This window comes from Puma concolor, chromosome D2 (genome assembly GCF_028749965.1).
Source record: "Puma concolor isolate L17-30 chromosome D2, mPumCon1.1.hap2, whole genome shotgun sequence".
Lineage (NCBI taxonomy): Eukaryota > Metazoa > Chordata > Mammalia > Carnivora > Felidae > Puma > Puma concolor.
The window spans coordinates 10,469,781-10,494,627 of NC_141677.1; the positions used below are offsets into that span (position 1 = coordinate 10,469,781).

Consider the following 24,847-nt stretch of genomic DNA (forward strand, 5'->3'; position numbering starts at 1 on the left):
GGCATCTGACTTCAGCTCAGGTCATGATCTCATGGTTGGTGAGTTCAAGCCCTCCATCAGGCTCTCTGCTAACAGCTCAGAGCCTGAAACCTGCTTCAGATACTGTCTCCTCTCTCTCTGCCCTTCCCCCACTTGTGGTCTGTCTCTGTCTCTGTCTCTCTCTCAAATATAAATAAACACTAAAAAATATTTTAGGGGAGGAACCAAGATGGCGGAAGAGCATGGAGGTTTTTTGTGCGTCTCGCATCCATGAAACACAGGCAGACCAACACTAACCCATCCTCCACACCTAGAAAACTGATTGGAGGATTCACACAACAATCTGCACAACCTGAACCACAGAATTCAGCAGGTATGCGGCGCGGAGAGGTGAATTTGGGGAGCGAGAAGCCGCGGAAGTTAGGGAATCGCTTTTGTGGGCTGAGAGAGGATGAGGCTGGGGAGGGAGGGAGAATGGGGGAAAAGCACCCCTCCTCAAAAGCAGCTGGAGAGAAGTGGAAAATTGGAAACAGCCACAGGGACTAAACTAAAAAGGGAAAAAGGAGAAAGGAGAGGGTTTCAATTCCATTAAGACTGTAAACAAGGGGAACGCGAAGGCTGCAACTCCGCAGCTCCCTACCTGGTGGTGCTCTGATGGGAAGGGCGAATCCCCAGGAGCAGAGTGGGGTCCGGGAGGTTCTCGGGCCACACGGGGAAAAGCGGTTCCACTGCTGGAAGGACGCTTGGTGGAGACGGTTGAAGCCACCTGGTCCCGGCAGACCCCAGAAAACTGCCACATTTGCTGGGGCTGGAACAAGGTCCTTAAGGCTGCAGTCTGGTGCCAGATGTGTGTTGTGATTTTCCATAATCCCTGAAAAGCACCTGCTACACCATCTCGCGAACTTTTTCTGGGGCGGCCGGCACCCGGCTGCAGTCTCGGGCACCGGCAGCAGCAGGGTCCAGTAAGCGTTCCTGAGTGCGGCCCACACTCAGCCATTGCTCATTCGGCCATTGCTGGGTGAGACCCTCCGCAGAGGGCGGAACCGGTCAAAGCCGCGGTCCTTCAGAAGTAAGGGGCCGGGGAAAACAGCTGCATCTGAGACAAAACTTGGGAGAGAAGTACTGCCTGGGGCCTGGTCACGGAGAGTGAACAAGTGGGGAGTGGATGAGAGCAGAAGGTAGAGGACTGGTGCGCGATTGCTGATCCGGGAAAACAGAAGGGGTAGATGGGTGGCGCCATTTTTACTGGTCCCGCGCATGCGCATACGCACCTAAGAGCGCCGCAACACTCCACCCGAGTAGGCGAGCTGCGCCATCTAGTGGAGAGCAGAGCCGTTACACCGAGCCCTGACCAACTGGGCCAACTTCCCTCCTCAAGAACACAAGCCTCACCACTGGCTTAGTTTATGGACTATAAAACACTACATAGACTGACTTCCAGGGGAAAACAAAGCACTTTCAGTCCTACTTCAATCTGTTAGCAGGTTCATCTATTCAATTTTCTTTCTTTTTTTTTTTCTCTTTTACAATTCTTTTCTTTTTCTTGAATAAAGAAAAAATTATTTTTATTTTAAATTTTTATTAAAAATATTTTTTTTATTTTTATTACTATGTTTTTTAGTTTTGTGTAAATTTTTTCAAATTATATTTTATTTCCATCGTTTTATTTTAGTCTACTTCAGTGTATTCACCTTTTCAAATTTTCAAACAATTTCCTTTTTTTCTTTCTTTTTCTTTTTTCTCTTTTTTATTTTGTTTCTTTTTTTGAATGCAGAAAGAGAAAATTCATTTTTACTTTCAATTTCTATTAAAAATATTTTTATTAAATTTTTATTACTATATTTTTTGCTTTTATGTAAAGTTTTTCAAATTCTATTTTACTTCCATTATTTTACTTTAGTCTACTACACTGTATTCACTTTTTCAAATTTTCAGATGATTTCCTTTTTTCTTTTTTAAAATCTTTTTTCTCTTTTTTTATTGCTTTTCTTTTTTCTTGAACACAGAAAAAGAAAAAATTCATATTTATTTTAATTTTTATTAAAAATATTTTCTTTAATTTTTTTGTACTATATTCTTTACTTTTGTGTATATTTTTTCAAATTCTATTTTACCCCCATCATCTCATTTTAGTCTACTTCAGTGTATTCATTTTTTCAAGTTCTCAAACGGTTTCCTTTTTTTCCCTCCCCCCTCCCCTTTTTTCTCTAATCTGTCAAACCACTTTCAACACCCAGACCAAAACACACCTAGGACCTAGCATCATCTATTTTATTTGTGTGTGTGTGTTTAACTTTTAATTTTAATATTTTTAATTTAATTTTTTTATTTCAATTTTTCTGCCTCATTAACTCCTTGTCTCCCTTCAAAATGACAAAACGAAGGAATTCACCCCAAAAGAAAGAGCACAGAGAAACGACAGCCAGGGATTTAACCAACACAGACACAAGCAAGATGTCTGAACAAGAATTTAGAATCACGATAATAAGAACACTAGCTGGAGTCGAAAATAGATTAGAATCCCTTTCTGCAGAGATAAAAGAAGTAAAACATAGCCATAGTGAAATTAAAAATGCTATAACTGAGCTGTAATCATGGATGGATGCAGCGGCGGCAAGGATGGACGAGGCAGAACAGAGAATCAGTGATACAGAGGACAAACTTACAGAGAATAACAAAGCAGAAAAAATGAGGGAGATTAAGGCAAAAGAGCACAATTTAAGAATTAGAGAAATCAGTGACTCGTTAAAAAGGAACAAAATCAGAATCATAGGGGCCCAGAAGAGGAAGAGAGAGAAATAGGGGTAGGAGGGTTATGTGAGCAAATCATAGCAGAAAACTTTCCTAACCTGGAGAAAGACACAGACATCAAAATCCAGAAAGCACAGAAGATCCCCGTTAGAGTCAACAAAAACTGACCATCAACAAGGCATATCATAGTCAAATTCACAAAATACTCAGGCAAGGAGAGAATCATGAAAGCTGCAAGGGGAAAAAAAGTCCCTAACATACAAGGGAAGACAGATCAGGTTTGCAGCAGACCTATCCACAGAAACTTGGCAGGCCAGAAAGGAGTGGCAGGATATATTCAGTGTGCTGAATTAGAAAAATATGCAGCCAAGAATTCTTTATCCAGCAAGGCTGTCATTCAAAATAGAAGGAAAGATAAAAGGTTTCCCAGACAAACAAAAATTAAAGGAGTTTGTGACCACTAACCCAGCCCTGCAAGAAATTTTGAGGAGGACTCTCTGAGGAGAGAAAAGAGGAAATATATATATGTATATATGTGTGTGTGTGTATATATATATATATATATATATATATATATATATATATATATGTAGCAACAAAGAGTACAAAGGACCAGAGAGCACCACCAGAAACTCCAACTCTATAAGCATCATAATGGCAATAAATTCATATCTTTCAGTAAGTACTCTAAACGTCAATGGACTCAATGCTCCAATAAAAAGACATAGGGTAACAGAATGGATAAGAAAACAAGATCCATCTATATGCTATTTACAAGAGACCCACTTTAGACCAAAAGGCACCTTCAGATTGAAAATAAGGGGATAGAGAACAATCTAGCATGCTAATGGTCAATAAAAGAAAGCTGGAGTAGCCATACTTATATCAGACAATCTTGACTTTAAAACAAAGACTATATCAAGAGATGCAGAAGGGCATTATATCATAATCATGGGGTTTATCCACCAAGAAGACCTAACAATTTATGTGCCAAATGTGGATACACCCAAACATGTAAATCAATTAATCATAAACATCAAGAAACTCATCAATAGTAATACCATAATAGTAGGAGACTTCAACACCCCACTCACAGCAATGGACAGACCATCTAATCAAAAAATCAACAAGGAATCAATGACTTTGAATGACACACTGGACCACATGGACTTAACAGATATATTCAGAACATTTCATCCTAAAGCAGCAGAATATACATTCTTTTCCAGTGCACATAGAATGTTCTCCAGAATAGATCATATACTGGGACACAAATCAGCCCTAAGAAGCACAGAAAGATTGAGATCATACCGTGCATATTTCCAGACCACAACGCTATGAAACTTGAAATCAACCACAAGAAAAAATTTAGAAAGGAAACAAATACTTGGAGACTGAAGAACATCCTACTAAAGAATGAATGGGCTAACCAAGCAGTTAAAGAGGATATTAAAAAGTATATGGAAGTCAATGAAAATGATAACATCACAGCCCAAAACCTCTGGGATGCAGCAAAGGCGGTCATAAGAGGGAAGTATATAGCAATCCAGACTTCCTAAAGATCTCAGATACACAACCTAACCTTACACCTTAAGGAGCTGAAAAAAGAACAGCAAATAAAACCCCAAACCAGCAGAAGACAGGAAATAACAAAGATTAGAGAAGAAATCAATACTATCGAAACAAACAAAAAAACATTAGAGCAGATCAATGAAACCAGAAGCTGGTTCTTTGAAAGAATTAACAAAACTGATAAACCTCTGGTCAGTTGGATGAAAAAGAAAGACAACAGGACCCAAATAAATTAACTCAAGAATGAAAGAGGAGAGATCACAACCATCACGGAAGAAATAAAAACAATAATAAGAGAATATTATGAGGAACTATACACCAGTAAAATGAGCAATCTGGAAGAAATGGACAAATTCCTAGAAATATGTAAACTACCAACACTGAAACAGGAAGAAATAGAAAATTTGAACAGATCCATAACCAGTAAGGAAATCAAAACAATAATCAAAAATCTCCCCAAAAAACAAGAGTCCAGGGCCAGATGGATTTCTAGGGGAATTCTACCAAACATTTAAGGAAGAGTTAACACCTATTCTCTTGAAATTGTTCCAAAAAACAGAAATGGAATGAAAACTTCCAAACTCTCTCTATGAAGCCAGTATTACCTTGATTCCAAAATCAGACAGATACCACACTAAAAAGGAAAACTATAGACCAATTTCTCTGATGAACATGGATGCAGAAATCCTCAACAAGATATTAGCCAACCGGATCCAACAATATATTAAAAAAATTACCAAGCAGGATTTACACCTGAGATGCAGGGCTGGTTTAATATCCACAAAACAATTAACGTGATTCATCACATCAATAAAAGAAAGGACAAGAACCATATGATCCTCTCAATAGATGCAGAGAAAGCATTTGACAAAATACAGCATCCTTTCTTGATGAAAACCCTCAAGATAGTAGGGATAGAAGAAGCATACCTTGAGATCATAAAAGCCATATAAGAATGACCCAATGCTAATATCATCCTCAAGGGGAACAACTGAGAGCTTTCTGCCTAAGGTCAGGAACAAGACAGGGATGTCCACTCTCACCACTGTTATTCAACATGGTATTGGAAGTCTTAGCCTCTGCAATCAGAGAGGCTGATTTCTACAACACAAAGAAATAAAAGGCATCCAAATCGGCCAGGAGAAGGTCAAACTTTCACTCTTTGCAGATGACATGATACTCTATATGGAAAATCCAAAAGATTCCACCCAAAAACTGCTAGAATTGATTCATGGATTCAGCAAAATTGCAGGATGTAAAATCAATGCACAGAAATCAGTTGTATTCCTATACACCAACAATGAAGTGACACAAAGAGAAATCAAGGAATCCATCCCATTTACAGTTGCACAAAAAACCATAAAATACCTAGGTATAAATCTAACCAAAGAGGTGAAAAATCTATACATTGAAAACTATAGAAAGCTTAGGAAAGAAATTGAAGAAGACAAAAAAAATGGAAAAAGATTCCATGCTCCTGAATAAGAAGAACAAATATTTTTAAAATGTAAATACTACCCAAAGCAATCTACATATTCAATGCAATCCCTATCAAAGTAACACCAGCATTCTTCACAGAGCTAGAACAAATAATCCTAAAATTTGTATGGAACCAGAAAAGACCCCAAATAGCCAAACAGATTTTGAAAAAGAAAACCAAAGCAGGAGGCATCACAATCCCAGAATGCAGCTTAACTATAAAGCTGTCATCAAGACAGTATGGTACTGGCACAAGAACAGATACTCAGATCAATGGAACAGAACAGAGAACCCAGAAATGGACCCACAAACATATGGGCAACTAATCTTTGACAAAGCAGGAAAGAATATCCAATGGAATAAAGACAGCCTTTTCAGCAAGTGGTGCTGGGAAAACTGGACAGCGACATGCAGAAGAATGAACCTGGACCACTTTCCTACACCAGACACAGAAATAAATTCAAAATGGATGAAAGACCTCAATGTAAGACAGGAAGCCATCAAAATCCTTGAGGGGAAACCAGGCAAAATCCTCTTTGATCTTGGCCACAGCACTTCTTACTCAACACATCTCCAGAGGCAAAGGAAACAAAAGCAAAAATGAACTACTGGGACCTCATCAAAATAAAATCTTCTGCACAGTGAAGGAAACAATCAGCAAAACTAAAAGGCAACTGACAGAATGGGAGAAGATATTTGCAAATGGCAGATCAGATAAAGGGTTAGTATCCAACATCTATAAAGAACTTATCAAACTCAACACCCAAAAAACAAATAATCCAGTGAAGAAATGGGCAAAAGACATGAATAGACACTTCTCCGAAGAAGACTTCCAGATGGCTAACCGACACATGAAAAAATGCTCAACATCACTCATCATCAGGGAAACACAAATCAAAACCACACCTTACCTCACACCTGTCAGAATGGCTAACATGAACAACTCAGGCAACAGATGTTGGCGAGGATGTGGAAAAAGAGGATCTCTTTTGCATTGTTGGTGGCAATGCAAGCTGGTGCAGCCACTCTGGAAAACAGTATGGAGGTTCCTCAAAAAACTAAAAATAGAACTACCCTACGACCCAGCAATTGCACTACTAGGCATTTATCCATGGGATACAGGTGTGCTGTTTCGAAGGGACACATGCATCTCCATGTTTATAGCAGCACTATCAACAATAGCCAAAGTATGGAAAGAGCCCAAATGTCCATCGATGGATGACTGGATAAAGAAAATGTGGTATATATATGTGTGTATATATATATATATGTATATATATACATATATATACATATATATGTGTGTGTGTGTATGTATACACACACACACACACACACACACCACATTGGAGTATTACACGGCAATCAAAAAGAATGAAATTTTGCCATTTGCAACTACGTGGATGGAACGGGAGGATATTACGCTAAGTGAAAGTAGTCAGTCAGAGAAAGACAAAAATCATGTGACTTCACTCATATGAGGACTTCAAGAGACAAAACAGATGAAAATAAGGGAAGGGAAACAAAAATAATATAAAAACAGGGAGGGGGACAAAACAGAAGAGACTCATAAATATGGAGAACAAACTGAGGGTTATTGGAGGGGTTGTGGGAGGGGGGGATGGACTAAATGGGTAATGGGCACTAAGGAATCTACTCCTGAAATCATTGTTGCACTAGATGCTAATTTGGATGTAAATTTTAAAAAAATAAAAAATAAAATTAAAAGTAAATAAATAAAGCAAAAATCTTAACTTTAAAAAAGTATTTAAAACTTTTGTAATTTGATGAATATACTATTTATAATGTAAACATATATAAAAACATATAGTGAACCTTGTACAACTGTGTCGAAATACACTGACAGACGTTTTCTCTTTGAACAAACTAACCAGGCTCCTCTGAATCATCTTCTCAACTGGGCTTCGGCACGGCCCTACAAAAACTACAGATGCTCAACACAAAAGATTTTATCCACTCACACTCCTCCCACATTAAAAGACTTAAAAATAATACAAGTTTCCAACAGCTTAACACTGCATGGCTAGGATGACCCAGCCCCTCATAAAGTGTTCGCCTAAGAAAGCTCAAGGCCGCCAATAGAATTTGGTGTTTGTTCAAGCCAACACCTGGGGATAGGCTCCTGGTCACTTTCCAAAAAGGATTTGCAATTGTGAATTCTTCCTTTGTCTCTTTGGGCTGTATCTCCCACCATGCAGTAGTGTTTTCCCCAAGGAACTGAAAAACATTCCTTCGGAACATAACCATCAGCAAGGATGGGGCCTCTGATTCTGGGTCTCTCTGGGCGGATGGAGCCTATCCTAACTCCATTAATTGCCAGCAAGCAGACAAAATTGGCCTAATCAGCATCTACCCTGACTAGCCTCCTTGTACAAATATTTATAGTATATTTTTAGAACTGAGGAAGAATTATTTGCATTCTTCTAATGAGGATCTGCATTCGTTTCTGACAGATATCTAAGGCAGTGCAAAATCCAGGTGATAGGATGTTACATCAGGGCTCACTGGCTGGATCTTTTTCTTGTGTTCTAACACCAAAGTGATTTTTTCCTTAGGTGCTTGGAGAAAGGGAATGGAGGAGATTTAGTTTGGTTCTCTTTTACCATAAGGTCATAGGTCTGGAATTAATAGGTGGGGAGACAAGAGTCTCCTGACGCCCTCTTCATCATGGACAAGCCCCCCTTGCCTGTAGTGAAATCATGAAAACCCCCAACTGTCAGGGTGCTAAATTCAACTCAATGAGTTTTGCCTTCTGGAGGTGCCTTCACCTATGTTCAGGCATGATGAATTCTCCTAAACCAAGTTTGTTTGTTGATACTTTTATCAACACTTAACTATGAGTTGTTTTCTACTGGTAACTAACTTGATTTACCATATTACTACTGGAAATGAATTTCCTGGAAGCCTTTTAAATATTAAAGAAATTGTACAGTCCCCAAATCCCACAAACCTGTGATTTTTCTACCCTTGAAGCTACATCTGAGTTAAGGTTTTTCAGCAGGACTGGCTGGGACTGTTAGCCTTTAAAGCTCCCAGAGAGGAGGCTTATAATCAGAAGTTTGTACTCCAAACTAAAAACAAACAAACAAACAAATTAAAGGGGTGCCTGGGTGGCTCAGTCGGTTAAACGTCCAACTTTGGCTTGGGTCATGATCTCGCGGTACGTGAGTTCGAGCCCCACTTCAGGCTCTGTGCTGACAGCTCAGAGCCTGGAGGCTGCTTCAGATTCTGTGTCTTCCTCCCTCTCTCTGCCCCTCCCCTGCTTGTGCTCTGCCTCTCTCTCTCTCTCTCTCTCTCTCTCAAAAATAAATAAACATTAAAAAAATTAAAAAGTGGCAGTTATAGTCATGTGAAGTTACAGCCAATGTGGCTGTATGAAAATTTCAAAAGTCAGGAAAGGTTTTTCCCCAATGTTCACACATAACAAGAGCTGCGTTCTGAAGGCTTCATGATCCGTACTCTCTCTGCGAAAGCCATGGTTCAATTTAAAACATTCACCTCAGTGGCATTTTCAATCATACTACTTTTAATCAGAAAATATAATCACCACATCATTTACAGCGTAACACTCCTATTATTGTGACTGGCTAAATATCCATGTGCAGGTTAGTAATAATATGTGTACAATAGCAAAAGAACAACGTCCTAAACTTATTGAGTAAACTGAAGGGAAAAGACTATTCCCCAGGGTATTTTGCAAACCACCTGGGAACTGAGTGGTGGGCAGGGGAACACAAGAATCTGGGATAAAATAAATATGCATCTCTTAGCCAGGAGTCTGAACGATTTTTACACAGCTAGAAATTTTAAAGTATGTACCTCTCAATCAAAAATATACCACACACACGTAATAATCAGGTATATAATATCTTGAGCTAAATTAAGGGGAAAAATCTGCCTTCCAAAACAAGCATCTGATTAGCTATTCAAAAGCTATCCAAACTTGGGGTACCTGGGTGGCTCAGTCAGTTGAGCATTCGGCTCTTGGTTTCAGCTCAGGTCATGATCTCACGGTTTGTGAGTTCGAGCCCCACATTGGTCTCTGTGCTGACAGCTCAGAGCCTGGAGCCTGCTTGGGATTCTCTGTCTCCCTCTCTCTCTGCCCCTCCTCCACTCACGCTGTCTCTGTCTCAAAATAAATAAATAAACTTAAAAAAGAAAAAAAAAAGGTAATCCAAACTTTATGTCCTATCACCTCACAGATCGCCTGACTCCTTGAAAGTAGAAATAGCTATGCTCACAGAGAATTGGAGGAATTACATGATATTGGCTTAATGCTAGACTGTATGTGATGAGTACTACCAAGAAATGTTTCTGAGGATTTATTGTAAAAACTGGTGTTTTGGAAAATAATAGAACATTTGGGACTATTATATAAATTTTTTTAATGTTTATTTATTTTTGAGAGAGAGACAGAGCATGAGCAGGGGAGGGGCAGAGAGAGAGGGAGACACAGAACCCGAAGCAGGCTCCAGGCTCCCAGCTGTCAGCACAGAAACCAATGCGGAGCTCAAACCCACGAACTGTGAGATCATGACTTGAGCCGAAGTCAGATGCTTAATCAACTGAGCCACCCCAATGCCCTGGAATTATTTTAAATAGAGAAAATCTAATGAATGAATGAAAGAAAGAAAGAAAGAAAGAAAGAAAGAAAGAAAGAAAGAAAGAAAGAAAGAAAGGAAGGAAGGAAGGAAGGAAGGAAGGAAGGAAGGAAGGAAGGAAGGAAAGAAAGATGGTCAAAAAGTAGAAACTTCCAGTTATAAGATCAATAAATTCTGGAGACATTAACATGTGACAACATGGTGACTATATACTTCACAATACTGTATTGTATATTTGTAAGTTGCTAAGAGAGTAGATCTTAAAAAAAAATGTATCTATATATGGTGATGGCAGTTAACTAGACTTCTTGTGGTGATCATTTGTCAGTGTATACGTGTCCCAAATCATTATGCTGTACAACAGAAATCACCATCATGTTGTATGCCATTTATATCTCAATTTATTAAAAAGAATGAAAAAGGTAATGTAAGGTTTTATTGTTATTGTTAAGTAGTACATTTGTCAGTAGTAAAAGTCTTTATTGCATTTAGCCACTTCAGGATTCCAAATGCTAGTTTCCTCCTTATGAATAAATCAGTTCATACCAGAACATGCTGAAATTCTGATTTAACAACTCCCTGAACAATAGGAGCTAATAAATTTGAGTCAATGACTTATTCATTTGTTTCATCTCTACTATCATTTCTATTATACTAAAAGTCCAAGGTAGTCCAAGGTGACACAATGCCTAACAAATAACAAAAAACGTTATGATTCAGCCATCTATTCAGATATAGTTTTTTTTTTTAATTTTAAGTAGGCTCCCCACCCAACGTGGGGCTTGAACTCACGATCCTGAGATCTAGAGTCTACGAGCTCTACTGACAAAGCCAGGCAGGTGCCCCCAGATTTAGACATTTTCTAATCAGACATTTACAAGATATTTAGAGTAGCAATACTTAATATTTATTTTGTGGCTGGATGCAACTGAAGAAGGTATTACTAGGGCATTGCATGGGCAAAAAAGATTTTAAAATAGCACATAGGACATGTGATCAAAATATTAATTAACTGATACTAATAGTCATTCTGTGACTGCATAGACCTAGTGCATTTTACATGATGATATTTATACATTGCCTTCTTTTGTATGTCTAAATTTATAATCATTAAATATATATTCAATTTTAAATATTCTGGAGGATGATAAGACATTAGAAAATATTGTTTCATATTGTAGTAAATCCAAAAGTCAGGTAAAAGTAAGATTTTTTTTTGTTGCTGTTAGTTCATATTTCACACAAGACTTTGAAGGGACTACAACACTAATATGCACTGAGGAGGTCCAGTGGAGAGATACACAGATCCAATACAAAGACTACGTTTTGAGAAACAAAATAACCTGCATTCTCACTAAGGAATTGTTTCAACACAAGAAGCACTGATGTTTGACTTCTGGAATAATTTATCCTGATCTAACTCTTCATAATTTACTTTGCATTATGTATTCTATAATCAAAGTAATACATTTTGTTTAGAAAATATATGTTGGGGCTCCTTGGTGGCTCAGTTTGTTAAATGTCTGACTTTTGATTTCGGCTCAGGTCATGATCTCATGGCTCGTGAGTTCAAGCCGCATGTCTGGCTCTGTGCTGACAGTGTGGAGCCTGCTTGAGATTCTCTCTCTCTCTCTCTCTCTCTCTGCCCCTTCCCACCATTCTCTCCAAAATAAATAAATAAGCCTAAAAAAACCCATATGTTTGTATTCTCATTATTTAGCATTAAGATTTTCCTATGAAATTAAATGTATGCCCCAAATATGATATTTAATAGCAACATCCTGTTCCATTTGTGGGTAAATTTTGGTAACTATTCCCTGAGTTTGACCATTTGGATGGCTCTTAGTTATGAGTAACAAATCATCTTTTGCCATTTTCTGTGCATGAATATGTTTCAACATCTCTGATTTGTGCCTCGCGGTAGATCCTTATACACAAGCATTGAATTAAGGAGTTTCTAACCCTGTGAGGCTCTCATGCTCATCACGCTCTTGAGAAATTATGTTAAGATATTTTTAAAATCATGTAGATTAAAAAGTTTCATATCTTTTCAATGGTTAATATCCAATCAAACTTACATAACGGAAATGTTTCTAATTACCTTCCTGGATATAAACATTTCACCTATTATCAAGTTCTTTTTTTCTATTAAGGTTTATCAGTCTAGATCTTTGTAAGCTCCTGCGATCTTGACTTCAAGCGATTTACTTCCTGTTGGCGGTCTTTTATCTTGACACATCCGGTGTGCTCCATCTAAGTGCCTCTTCATGGAGACCTCCAGGGCATTAACCGGAGGGGCATGTCTGTATCTGTCATACCCTTACTACCCTCCCTTTCTTACTTGCCTAACATGGGTTCATGGGCAAACATGCTAGGCATTCATCTCCACTGTCCTTGTGCAAGGACTACCCACAAGCAAGGGTGTAGTGCAAAAGTAGTGCAAGGACTACTACACAAGCACAGCAGCCAAAGGGAAAAAAAAAAAAAAAATAAGACCAGGATGCTGCCAAGTCTCCCTCAGAGTTCATGACCCCAATTCTCAAATGCGCACTCAAGGGTAGAGCACAGTGTGGCATACTGACTGAGATAACAGATTCTGCATTTCCTTAAGACTTACCCAAGCAACTTCCACACCATATTTTCATCTCAAAATAAGGATGCTAAAACAGAATGTGCCACAAATTATGTTGTGAGGGTTGAATGAGTTAAACGATGTAAAGCTTGTGTAAATGCTCTGTATGTACTTACTGTTATTTCTGCATTCTCTAAACTTTACAACAAATATTGATCATCTCTTTTTTTTTTTAATGTTTACTTATTTTTGAAGGAGAGAGAGACAGACTGTGAGTGAGGGAGGAGCAGAGAGAGAGGGAGACACAGAATCTGAAGCACGTTTCAGGCTCTGTGCTGACAGCACAGAGCCTGAGGCGGGGCTCGAACCCGCAAGGTGGGAGATCATGACCTGAGCTGAAGTCAGATGCTCAACTGACTGAGCCTCCCGGTACCCCAGTATTGATCATTTCTTTTCTTAGATTTCTAACCCTACCCTTCAACTCTCACTGTCAGCTGATAACTGTGCCTTAACTCTTTGACAAAATAAAAGCGCTAGGGACTAATTTTTTATATCCCCTCCTCCCAATTTATCAGCCTAGCCCCCACTTTTCCTGCTCAAAACAACCTGATCCAGTCACAGGAAAGTACATGGCATGTGAATGGGTCAACAAGCATGTGCGGGACTCTACACAACGAAAGGGTCTGTTGGCACACCAGGTACTTCTGCTCTCCCGATGTCCATTTACCACAATCACTGCAGACGAGCTGTTACCAACAGAGACAGGATCCCCAGAGACAGAGAAATTCTAAATAAGATGAATACAAAGAGCACCAAAGGAAAACTACCACCATGAACAGGAGGCAAAACACTCAGCAAACAGAAAATATCCCTCAAGAGAAAAAAAAAAAAACAAACCCACAAAGGAATTTAAGTGTATGCCCCCCCCCCAATTATAGATAAATAACCCATCCACAAAAGAAATAAAATGTATTGCCAAATTTTGGAAATTAAAATATGATGGTTGAAATAAATGAGTTGATAAGTGAATAACTCAGTTAAATAGACTAATAACATGGCCAAAAAGTGGAGAGGGAAGCTAAAATATCAAACCAAAAAATTCACCAGAATACAAAATTTGAATGTAATAATATTTAAAAGAGCCTATATGGAAAATATTTTAAAAAACATTCTAGATAGATTCGGAACTTTAATACCCATACCAGAGTGGCTTCAGAATAGAGGAAAAGAGAGAATGGAACAAAAGGAAGCAGGTATTTTTAATAATAATAATAAATTTTAAAGCGATAAAAGATTATTACTGACTTCTGATTGAATGGTGGTAGAAAGGGTGAATGAGAAAAATAACTTGAAATTCCAATGCATTTCTTCCTTATCACAGGGCGTTCTGAATCTCTGTGCTTCTAATTTCATTAAAAATACCTGTGGAGGGGTGACTGGGTGGCTCAGTCAGCTAAGCTTCCGACTTCGGCTCAGGTCATGATCTCAGTTCATGAGTTTGCGCCCCACATCGGGCTTTGTGCTGACAGCTCAGAGTCTGGAGCCTGTTTCAGATTTGTGTCTCATTCTCTCTCTGTCCCTCCCCCACTCACACTCTGTCTCTCTCTCTCTCACAATTAATAAATAAACATTAAAAACAAATTAAAAAAAAATACCTGCAGGATATTCATGTGAAGTATTTACAGAATACTTTCTTTTTTAGTCACCATACTGTATATTAGATTCCCAAATCTTATTTACCTTAGAATAACTTCCAGGTATAGTTTCCATTCTAGATGTCAGAAGTTAAATTAAAACAGAGGAGTATGGGGGGGCTCAGTCTCTTAAGCGTCTAACTCTTGATTTCAGCTAGGTCATGATCTCACGGTTGGTGGGACCGAGCCCTGTGTTGGACTCTGTGCTGATGGTGTGGAGCTTGCTTGGGATTCTCTCTCTTTTTCTCTCTTTGCACCTCCTCCATTTGCACCATCTCTCTCTCTCTCTCTCTCTCTCTCTCTCTCTCTCAGAAATAAATAAATAAAAAGAAGGTAAAATAAGTTAAACAAAAACAAATCAACTAACTTTGGGAATTGGTTAGAGAGCACCTGGGTGAATCAGTTGGTTAAGCCTCAGACTATGGCTCAGGTCATGACCACGGTTCGCGAGTTAGAGCCCCGTGTGGGGCTCCATGCTAACAGTGCAGTCTACTTGGGATTTTCTCTCTCTCTCACTGTCTCTTTTTTTCTGCCCCTCCATGACTTATGTTTTCTCTCTTTCTCAAACTAAATAAAATAAACTTTAAAAAAAGGTGTGGGGGGGGGTGGGGGGTGGGAATCAGGTGCCTGGGTGGCTCAGTCGGTTGAATGTCTGACTTTGGCTTGAGTCATGACCTGGCAGTTCTTGGGTTTGAACCCTGCATTGGGCTCTGTGCTGACAGCATGGAACCTGGAGCCTACTTTGGATTCTGTGACTCCCTCTCTCTCTGCCCCTCTCCCGCTTGTGCTCTGTCTCTCTCTGTCTCTCAAAAAATGAATAAATGTTAAAAAAGTTTTAAAAAAAATTAAGGGAATTGGTTAGTTGCCATATGTCTGTAATGTCCTGCTAAGAGTCTGTAAACCTTACAAGTAGATTTCATTCATGGATCACCAAAGTAATCGTACTGAGGAGAAAAATATAAATAGCTATTCTGCTCTGCAAACTAGTTAATAGTTTTAAATATAAATTAAAATTTGGCCAAACATCTATGGTTAATAATAGAGAAGTAGAACAAACAAATTTTCATATTTCTTCCTTGCAATTGTGTATATTACTTTTCTCAGCTATCCACATTCAACTTTAAACTATCTTTCCATGCACAATTTTTCCTAATTATAATTTCTGCAGACAAATTAGCCGAGTTTTATAAATTGAGTGGAGGAAAGACTGCATTTTGTATCCCCAGTCAGTTATGGGTAACCGTATTCCAAATAATTTAGAAAGGTGAACAGTTGAGGCTAGAATTACCTAGGTCTTTCCTGTGTTTTCCTACCGATCAGATAATATCTTCAATTTTCCACACACATTCAGTCAAACTGGCATACAAAAGATGATGTGTTCCCCACCCGTTTGGTTAGGACTAGGAATGTTGTTATGTTTCCACTGCTCTGAAGGATTTTCTTCTTTGGCTTCTGATACACAGAGCTTCAGAGCTTCCTTACATTTAAACTTCACACAACTCTTAAAACCCCAAATCTCTGTCTTCCTCCAACATACATTATCTAACATGTCTCAAATGGGGAAAACGTGCAAAAGAAGAAACATCAGCATTTGGGTGAGAGACACCATTTCATCTGCCTCAGCTCCTCATTGTTTTGTAGAAAGAAAGAAAGAAGAAGAAAGAAAGAAAGAAAGAAAGAAAGAAAGAAAGAAAGAAAGAAAGAAAGAAAGAAAGAAAGAAAGAAAGAAAGAAAGGGAAAGAAGAGAGAAAGGAAGAGAAAGAAAGAAAGAAAGAAAGAAAGAAAGAAAGAAAGAAAGAAAGAAAGAAAGAAAGAAAGAAAGAAAGAAGCAAGCCAGAACGCTAACCCTTCATTCAACATAGGGTCATTGTGATGACTGGGCATTTGGGAATCACAGCATATAATGCTCAGCAAGACCCAATACATGCTAGTTTTCTTCCTTCTTTTCCCAGTTGATGGCGCTGACAGATCTACCTCTCCTGTGCACTACCTGCCCTATACTGGAAAAGACACTGTGATGTTCATCTTCCTTCCATCCAATCTTCACTCCTGCCAGGTGGAAGGTTAGGGCCAATTAAGCTACCTCTTCAGAAGCAGCTCTGCCAGTCATGACAAACTTGACTTTAAAGCACATAAACAGCTCGGAATATAGGGAAAGCCATTTGGGCTCCCCAGGTTGCCAAGGCTGAACATCCCTAGGCAACACTTCAAATGTATTAAATCAATCTTTGGGTGGTGAAATCAAATAATGTGTCTTTTTTCTATGATCCCGAAATGATTGTGATGTACTTGAAGTTTGAAAATTGGCCTTTTAAACCTATCTTCTCAATCCTTATATCAAATTCTTCTCACATGAGAAAAGTGACTTGCCCAAGGGAACACTGCCTGAATTATGGATTAAACAGTGAACCCACTTGAATTTACCCACTTAAAGCTCCTATGAATTAAACCCTTAAGATTTCCTCTCCTATCACTTTAGGCATTACTAAACCTACTGGTTTTGTAGAAACTTGATCTTGTTTAAAATGAAAAAAAAAAAAAATGCTCCCCTCTAAGAGAAAGGAACTATCAGTTTGGTAGGAAAGCAAAACCAAAACCACAAGAATATGATGCATCAGAAATCAATGGGAAAAATAATTTCAAGGAGGAAGGCATTATAAATTCTGTCACATGCTGCTGACTGATCACTAAAGTAAGACAAATATGTTCATTGAGTTTAGCAACTTGTAAGTCCTTGACTATAAATATTTTTACTTGCCTTGGGGCACCTGGGTGCCTCTGTCTGTTGAATGTCTGCTCAGGTCATGATCTTGCGGTCTGTGAGTTCGAGCCCTGCATTGGGCTCTGTGCTGACAGCTCAGAGCCTGAAGCCTGCTCTGGAATCTGTGTTTCCCTCTCTCTCTGCCTCTCCCCTCCTCATGCTCTGTCTCTCTCACTCTCAAAAATAAATAAACATTAAAAAATTAAATATTTTTACTTGCCTATTTGTATTTATTTTGAGGTCTAACGTTTTGATTTTCCTAATTAATTTTACTTATTAATTAGAAATATTAATTCTTTATAACAATTCACTATTTTATATTTCCATTGTTTAACTGACTTTTCATTGTAGACATACAATTTTTCATTGTAGACATACAAATTTTTGCCATTTTGATTTCATATTGTACTTTATTTATTTATTTATTTATTTATTTATTTATTTATTTATTTATTTATTTTAGAGAGAGAGAGAGAGGGCATGAGCAGGGGATAGGGGCAGAGGGAGAGAGAGAAAGAGTCCCAAGCAGACTCCATGCTCAGCAAAGAGCCCAACATAGGGCTCAAAGCCATGAATCATGAGATCATCACCTGAGCCAAAATCAAGAGTCAGATGCTCAACTGACTGAGCCACCCAGCTGTCCTCATGTTTTTTTAATAATAAAGAAAACTGGCTTTATCTTCTGACCATAATTGTTAACTCTTACTCATTAAAACTCAAAAAATAAATGTGTCAGTAAAAAAAAATTACCTGAAATCCTGCTTTTATATCTTAAATTTCATAAATGTAAATGTGTTTGCAAACATTCGTCCAGAAATATTTCTGTACATGCACATACTCCATACACATATTTAAATAAGATTATACTTAAAATGCTGATCTTCATATTTTTACATGATAGTCTATTATGAAAAAATATATATATATATATTCCACTTTTTTCAAGATCTCCATGTGAAACTATTTAGAAGTAGAATAGAGGGTCAAAAGAAAGTACATTTTATGTTTTCATACATATGCCAAATTATCTTAAAGTTCATACCAATTATTTAATCCTTCTCTAGTGCTTTCAGACATTTTCACAAATTGTTTGATTCTTGTTCCTTCAAAGAAGTAGACCTTAATTCCTGTCCTCTTGAGTATGGTCTGTACTTAGTGATTCATTTCTCATAAATAAAATATGCGAAGTGTTGATGTGAAATCCCAAGTGTGGATCATAGAAGTTTACAGATTCTTCTTTGGGCTCTCTCTCTCGATCTCCTTTTTCTCTCTGTTGGATTACTTTCTTTGCAGAAAGCCAGAAGCTATGCTGTGGGGCCATTCTAGCTGCCCCTTGGAAAGGTGTACATGGTGAGAATCTGGGGACCCTGGCTCACAGCCATGTGAGCATAGAAGAAGACCTTCCAGTCCCAATCCAACTGTCAGATGATCGCAGCCCTAGCCAGACTTGGCTACAACCTCATGAGAAACTCCGATCTGGAACCTCCAGCTGAATCGTTCCCCAATTCATGATTCACAGAATCTATGAGACCATAAATGTTTATTTTTCTAAGCTACTAAATTTGGTGGGTAATTTGTTATGCAATGATAGATAACTAATACAGAGTTTAGAACCCAGAAACTGGGGGCTGCCATTACAAAATCATGAAATTTTGGGATTGCTTTGAAACTGGGCAACAGTGAAAGCTGGATAAACTTTGGACAGGGTGATAAAGACAGAATGAGCACAGAACAGACCGTGAAGCATGTGCTGGTAGAAACATCAGGGCCTTTGGGGAGGCTGCAGGTGTGGCCTTAAGGAAAGGTGAGGAAAGTAGCTTGCCAGTTAGCATGCATGGGGTAGACAGAATTCCAGCCTGTGCTTTTAATTCTTAGGCAATATTGGAATCAGAACCCTCTGACTTGGAGAAATTGTAGAAAGCATTTGAACATCATAGGGATTCAACCATGTGATAAAAAGTACTTAGGACTATTACTTTTTAACATTCTTTTCCCCCCTTTTTAAAAGTTTATTTATTTATTTTGAGAGAGGCAGAGACAGAGTGGGAGAGGAGCAGAGAGAGAGAGGGAGGGAGAGACAGGATCCCAAGCAGGCTCCACACTGCCAGCACAGAGTTCAAGGCAGAACTCAAACTCACGAAACCATGAGATCATGACCTGAGCCGAAACCAAGAGTCAGAAAGAGTCAGCTTAAGCGACTGAGCCACCCAGGCACCCTTTAATATTCTTATTTCTAAAAATTGACATGTTAAGGGATTTCAAAAACATTTGTTTAAAAATTAAGAAATCATGGGCCGCCTGGGTGGCGCAGTCGGTTAAGCGTCCGACTTCAGCCAGGTCACGATCTCGCGGTCCGTGAGTTCGAGCCCCGCGTTGGGCTCTGGGCTGATGGCTCAGAGCCTGGAGCCTGCTTCCGATTCTGTGTCTCCCTCTCTCTCTGCCCCTCCCCCGTTCATGCTCTGTCTCTCTCTGTCCCAAAAATAAATAAAAACGTTGAAAAAAAAATTTTTTTTAAATTAAGAAATCATTATCTCCCATTGAGGAAACATCCCTAGATTAAGTGGTATTGGGTTACAGTGTACAAGAAGCTACTTAACTGCACACATTTCAGTTACTCAGTTTTAAGTTAAAAAAATAAAGAGAAATCCCACCCCATTATTTATTAATTATACGTAATTGCAGGGTGTAGACAAGGGAAAGATGAGTTTTTCTAACAAAACTATACATTTAAATGAACACAGACATAAATGTTTAAGACAAAAGAGATAATGGAGAAAACCATGTTGCATTTCCTTTACTAATCATTATTTTATATTCTAAGTTAAAACAGCATATTGAATTCTGGTGGTAATCATCCCTAAAAATTAATTTTACGTAAGCTCTTTCCAAGTATGCTTCCAGAGAGAAGAAGAAATTAAATACCAGTGATTGAATTTCAATGAGTAAGAGTCTCAGTGGCCAAAACAGTAAATAAGTTTTTAAAAGTAAAACAGATTCTTTTTTAAAAAAATTGTTTTAATGTTTATTTTTGAGAGAGACAGAATGCAAGCAGGGAAGGGACAGAGGGAGAGGGAGACACAGAATCCAAAGCAGGCTCCAGGCTCTGAGCTGGCAGCACAGAGCCTGACTCGGGGCTCGAACTTGTGAGATGTGAGATCATGACCTGAGTCAAAGTCGGACACTTAACTGACTGAGCCACCCAGGCGCCCCTAAAAATAAAGCAAATTCTTTAAACAGTTACTGGTATCAAGTAAAACTTTTCACATGTTGAGAGAATTATGGTAGGAGAGCTTGTAAAGTAACCTTTTTTTCTTTTTGTAAGGCAGAGAATAACAAGAAATTGTGTTAATTAAAACTGCAAAGGAGAAAACCCACACCTCTCAGGAATTCCTTAGCCTTGAATTTCATATTTAGAAGGTGTCATATTTGCAAATACTTTCGGGTTTTGCATTGGGCATAACTAATCTTACTATTAATTTAGTGGGTGATTTGCCTTTTATCTGAGGATGGTTATGCCCTGAGTGAAAAAGGATTTGATTTACTTTTCCCAATTCGTATGATTTAATCGTGACTGGATTGAAGCTTCTACATAGAGAATTGCTCAGCTTACTTTCTGTGAAATTAGTGGAGGGAATAATTAGGACTGCAGTGACTTCTGTGGATTGCAATTCATAATGTCTCATCCCCTTCTGCATGGCATTACTTTCCTCCCTCAGGATGGAATTTTGCATTGAGAACAGTCTTTGGAGTATGCTTGCCAGCTTGGTGGAGAAACGTAGAATGAGCTTCTGATTTTCAGAAGCAGTGCCCCATCCATCGAATCTATTTCCATTCCAGGTCAAGATATTTCCATTCCAGCTCAAGATAAAACAATAGTTCTTGTCTACCTTCGTATTTGCATTCATCCTTACAAATGGATTTACTAAGGGAAGCCTGGGTGGCTCAGTCGGTTGGGCGTCTGACTTTGGCTCAGGTTATGATCTCACAGTTTGTGGGTTCAGGCTCTGCATTGGGCTCTGTGCTGACAGCTCGGCAGAGCCTGGAGCCTGCTTTGGATTCTGTGTGTCCCTCTCTCTGCCCTTCCCCTGCTCACACTGTATCTCTCTGTCTCTCAAAAATAAATGAATGTTAAATTAAAAAAAAAAAACAAAACAAAAACAAATGGATTTACTGAGAAAACAAAATCCTACCTAGTACAGTTTGTTGTAAGAATAGAAAAAGTTCAGACTTTTGTCCCAGAATATTTCCAAAGACTTTCTCCAGATCTCTCATTTGCAGGCAGTTACAAATCTGTCAGAGTTTCTATGTTTCTGCCCACAGCTTAATACCAAAAGTAAACATGGTACTTGACTTTTGGCAAACTGCCTCGATCATAATGCTTTGGGTAGAGCCTACCTTGGTTTAATTCACAAAATAGATCTGAATCACCAGTGCACATTCTCTTTTCTTTTCTTTTTTCTTTCCTTTCCTTTCCTTTTCCTTCTTTCTTCTTCTTCTTCTTCTTCTTCTTCTTCTTCTTCTTCTTCTTCTTCTTCTTCTTCTTCTTCTTCTTCTCCTCCTCCTCCTCCTCCTCCTCCTCCTCCTCCTCCTCCTCCTCCTCCTCCTCCTCCTTCTTCTATATATTCAAGTTACCTAATATACAGTGTAGTCTTGGCTTCAGGAATACAACCTAGTGATTCTTTTCTTACATATGACCCTCAGTGCTCATCCCGGAAAGTGCCTTCCTTAATACTCATCACGCATTTAGCCCATCTCTACACCCCACCCCCTCCAACAACCCTCACTTTGTTGTCTGTATTTAAGAATCTCTTATGATTTGCCTCCCTTGACAATGAAAAAAATGAAATCTTTCCATTTGCAACAACATGGATGGAACTGGAAGGTATTATGCTAAGCGGAATAAGGCAGAGAAAGACAGATATCATATGATTTCACTCATATGTGGCATTTGAGAAACTCAATAGATGAACATCAGGGCAGGGAAGGAAAAATAAGATTAAAAAAAAGCACATCCTCTTTTTAACAGATCTCGAGCTTCTTTGTTCCAACTAAGAATCCTTCCTTTTAAATCTTGGCTACTGTCTAAATACCATTTCAGAAGAATTACTGCTGACAAGATGATTAAGGGAAATAGTGACCTCCCTGACATGAGAATGTGACGGCTGCCTGGATTTCTCTTAAGTGACTCTTCATGTCTCAGTCCCATGCCCAACCACTTGGATTTAAATCTCAACTCAGGAAAATTACAAATGACTATGGTTATTGACTTTCTGCATTACTCACAAATAATGAAAAACACACATTTTTAACTTATATAATTTTACATAGCACATATTTACCAGGGTCAAAAATATACATAAAGTCATAGCTGAGCTAGATGAAACAGGATGTCACCTATTGCTTCAAGATCTTTTCCTTGTGACCATATCCCTTTTCTCATTTCTGGCACTACATGTGTCTAGTTGCCCAGAGCCTTCTAGATCTTGCTCAGTTTACCCTAACCTGCTCTCAAGTTGCACACCTAAGCCAGAATGTTCATGATAAACTAACTACAACTGCCCACTGAAAGCTTTTTCTCCACTGTTCTTTGTGAATCCAGAATTTATAATGAATGGTTTGTAAACACTCATTATCATATCATTTGGAGATAAATATCTCTAAGCACATATCTGTGTATATGAACTTGGTCTTCAAGTCTTGAAGTCAATTTAATAATTAAAACAAAAAGATAATTTCAGTAGCAGTGGAAAGCTCACGGCATTAAGATTAGAAGGTTTATGAGGAGTTGGCACTGTGAGGTCACATCAGGGTAAGCCTGTCCTGGTCACTTTCACTAATAAAAGTTAAATCTTTCTCAGGCCATTCATCCAGATGAACATGTTTCAAGCTCCAGAGGTGTTTGAGACAAAACTGTAGGATTGGTTCTTACCTGTAAAACTAGATGTGGTCACCAGACCCCTGTTGACATTTCAGTGATAAGCTGACTCCACTTTAAAAATACACTTCCTAAAAAATAAATAAACAAATAAATAAATAAATAAAAATAAAAATACACTTCCTGATTGGTAAGCCACTTAAAGGGACCTGCTGTGGCTTTGTCAACCCAGACTCTTCTCTAAGTGTTAAATGTACTTCAGAAACATCTTAGAGTCCTAAGGAATATCTTCCCTCCTTTGTTCTTTCAATGAATATTAATTATCTCTCTTCTTTGGGAAAAAAAACTGTGTGGCCTTTGCCAAATTGTGTCATTTAAAAATATATACTCTTCTGAATCATCAGAGTGGTTGATGTGTGTGTGTGTGTGTGTGTGTGTGTGTGTGTGTGTGTGTGTGTGTATTTTTATCTGCGAAGTGGTATGTTTGGATTAGCTGATTGCAAAGAACCTTCTACCCGGAAACTATTTCCATGTGTTTTCTCTATGTATCTAACCACCACTTCAAGGGGGTGAAGTACATAAACTCAAATGAGCATCTATTTTCTAGCATTATGCAACAATATAGTTTTCTGATGCATGATTAGTTGGTAAGAAAGAAATATGAAGAGACGTGTTGTTGTGATATGGTGTTTGAGCTTGTGTTCTAATTCCACCCTTCTAATAACTATAGAACATTATGTCATTTAAACAGTCTGACCCACCATCTTGTCATCTGCAAACTGAGATAACACTATCTATCCAGAGACTTCACAGGGTTAAGTGAAACAAGACTGAAATACACCTTAAAATGTTTGCACCATTACAGAGCTGTACAAATGTCAATTAACTACTTATGTATCCAAACTTATTGCTTTGTTTCAACTTCTCTCATGGAGGAAGTTCGGAGATGATTGAGTTGGATGATAAATAAATAAGGGTGATAAAGATCACAAAAATGAGCCAACCGGGAAAAGAAGAGTTTTTATAGGAAATAAGACCATTGCAAGTGTTTATTTATTTATTTTGAAAGAGAGAGAGTGCCAATGGGGCAGGGGCAAAGAGAGAGGAGAGAGAGAGAGAATCCGAAGCAGGCTCTGCATTGTCAGCACAGACCCTGATGCAGGACTCGATCTCATCAACCATGAGATCATGTCCCGAGCTGAAATCAAGAGTCGGACACTTAACTGACTGAGCCACCCAGGAGCCACAATATTAGTTTTTATGTAAAAATTTAAACAGGTAGTATTTTCCCATCCATGTTCATGACTCTATATATCTTCAATCTAGACCTATTTCTCTTGCACAAAAAATGAAAAAATGGACACAGATAAAATTCAGAAAATGATAAAGATGAAATGATAAATTTCCACGGAGAAGCTTCCACATAAAGTGAGTCAAAATAAAAATCAGAATTCTTTAGCCAGAAACATTTTTAAAATGGTGGAAGATACGATTCAAGAGAATGCATAAGGTGGATATAGATTCTTTTAAGCCAGTTCTAAG

General features: G+C 38.4%; 1 long non-coding RNA gene across 1 annotated transcript in view; it reads right to left on the minus strand.

Annotated features, from left to right (window-relative positions):
• Positions 1-23,109: 23,109 nt before the first annotated feature.
• Positions 23,110-24,847, minus strand: part of LOC147575772 (uncharacterized) — a 278,295-nt gene continuing 276,557 nt past the window's right edge. Inside the window, exon 3 of the long non-coding RNA XR_015241962.1 lies at positions 23,110-23,436. This is a non-coding gene — a long non-coding RNA (uncharacterized LOC147575772). The remainder of the gene's footprint in view (positions 23,437-24,847) is intronic.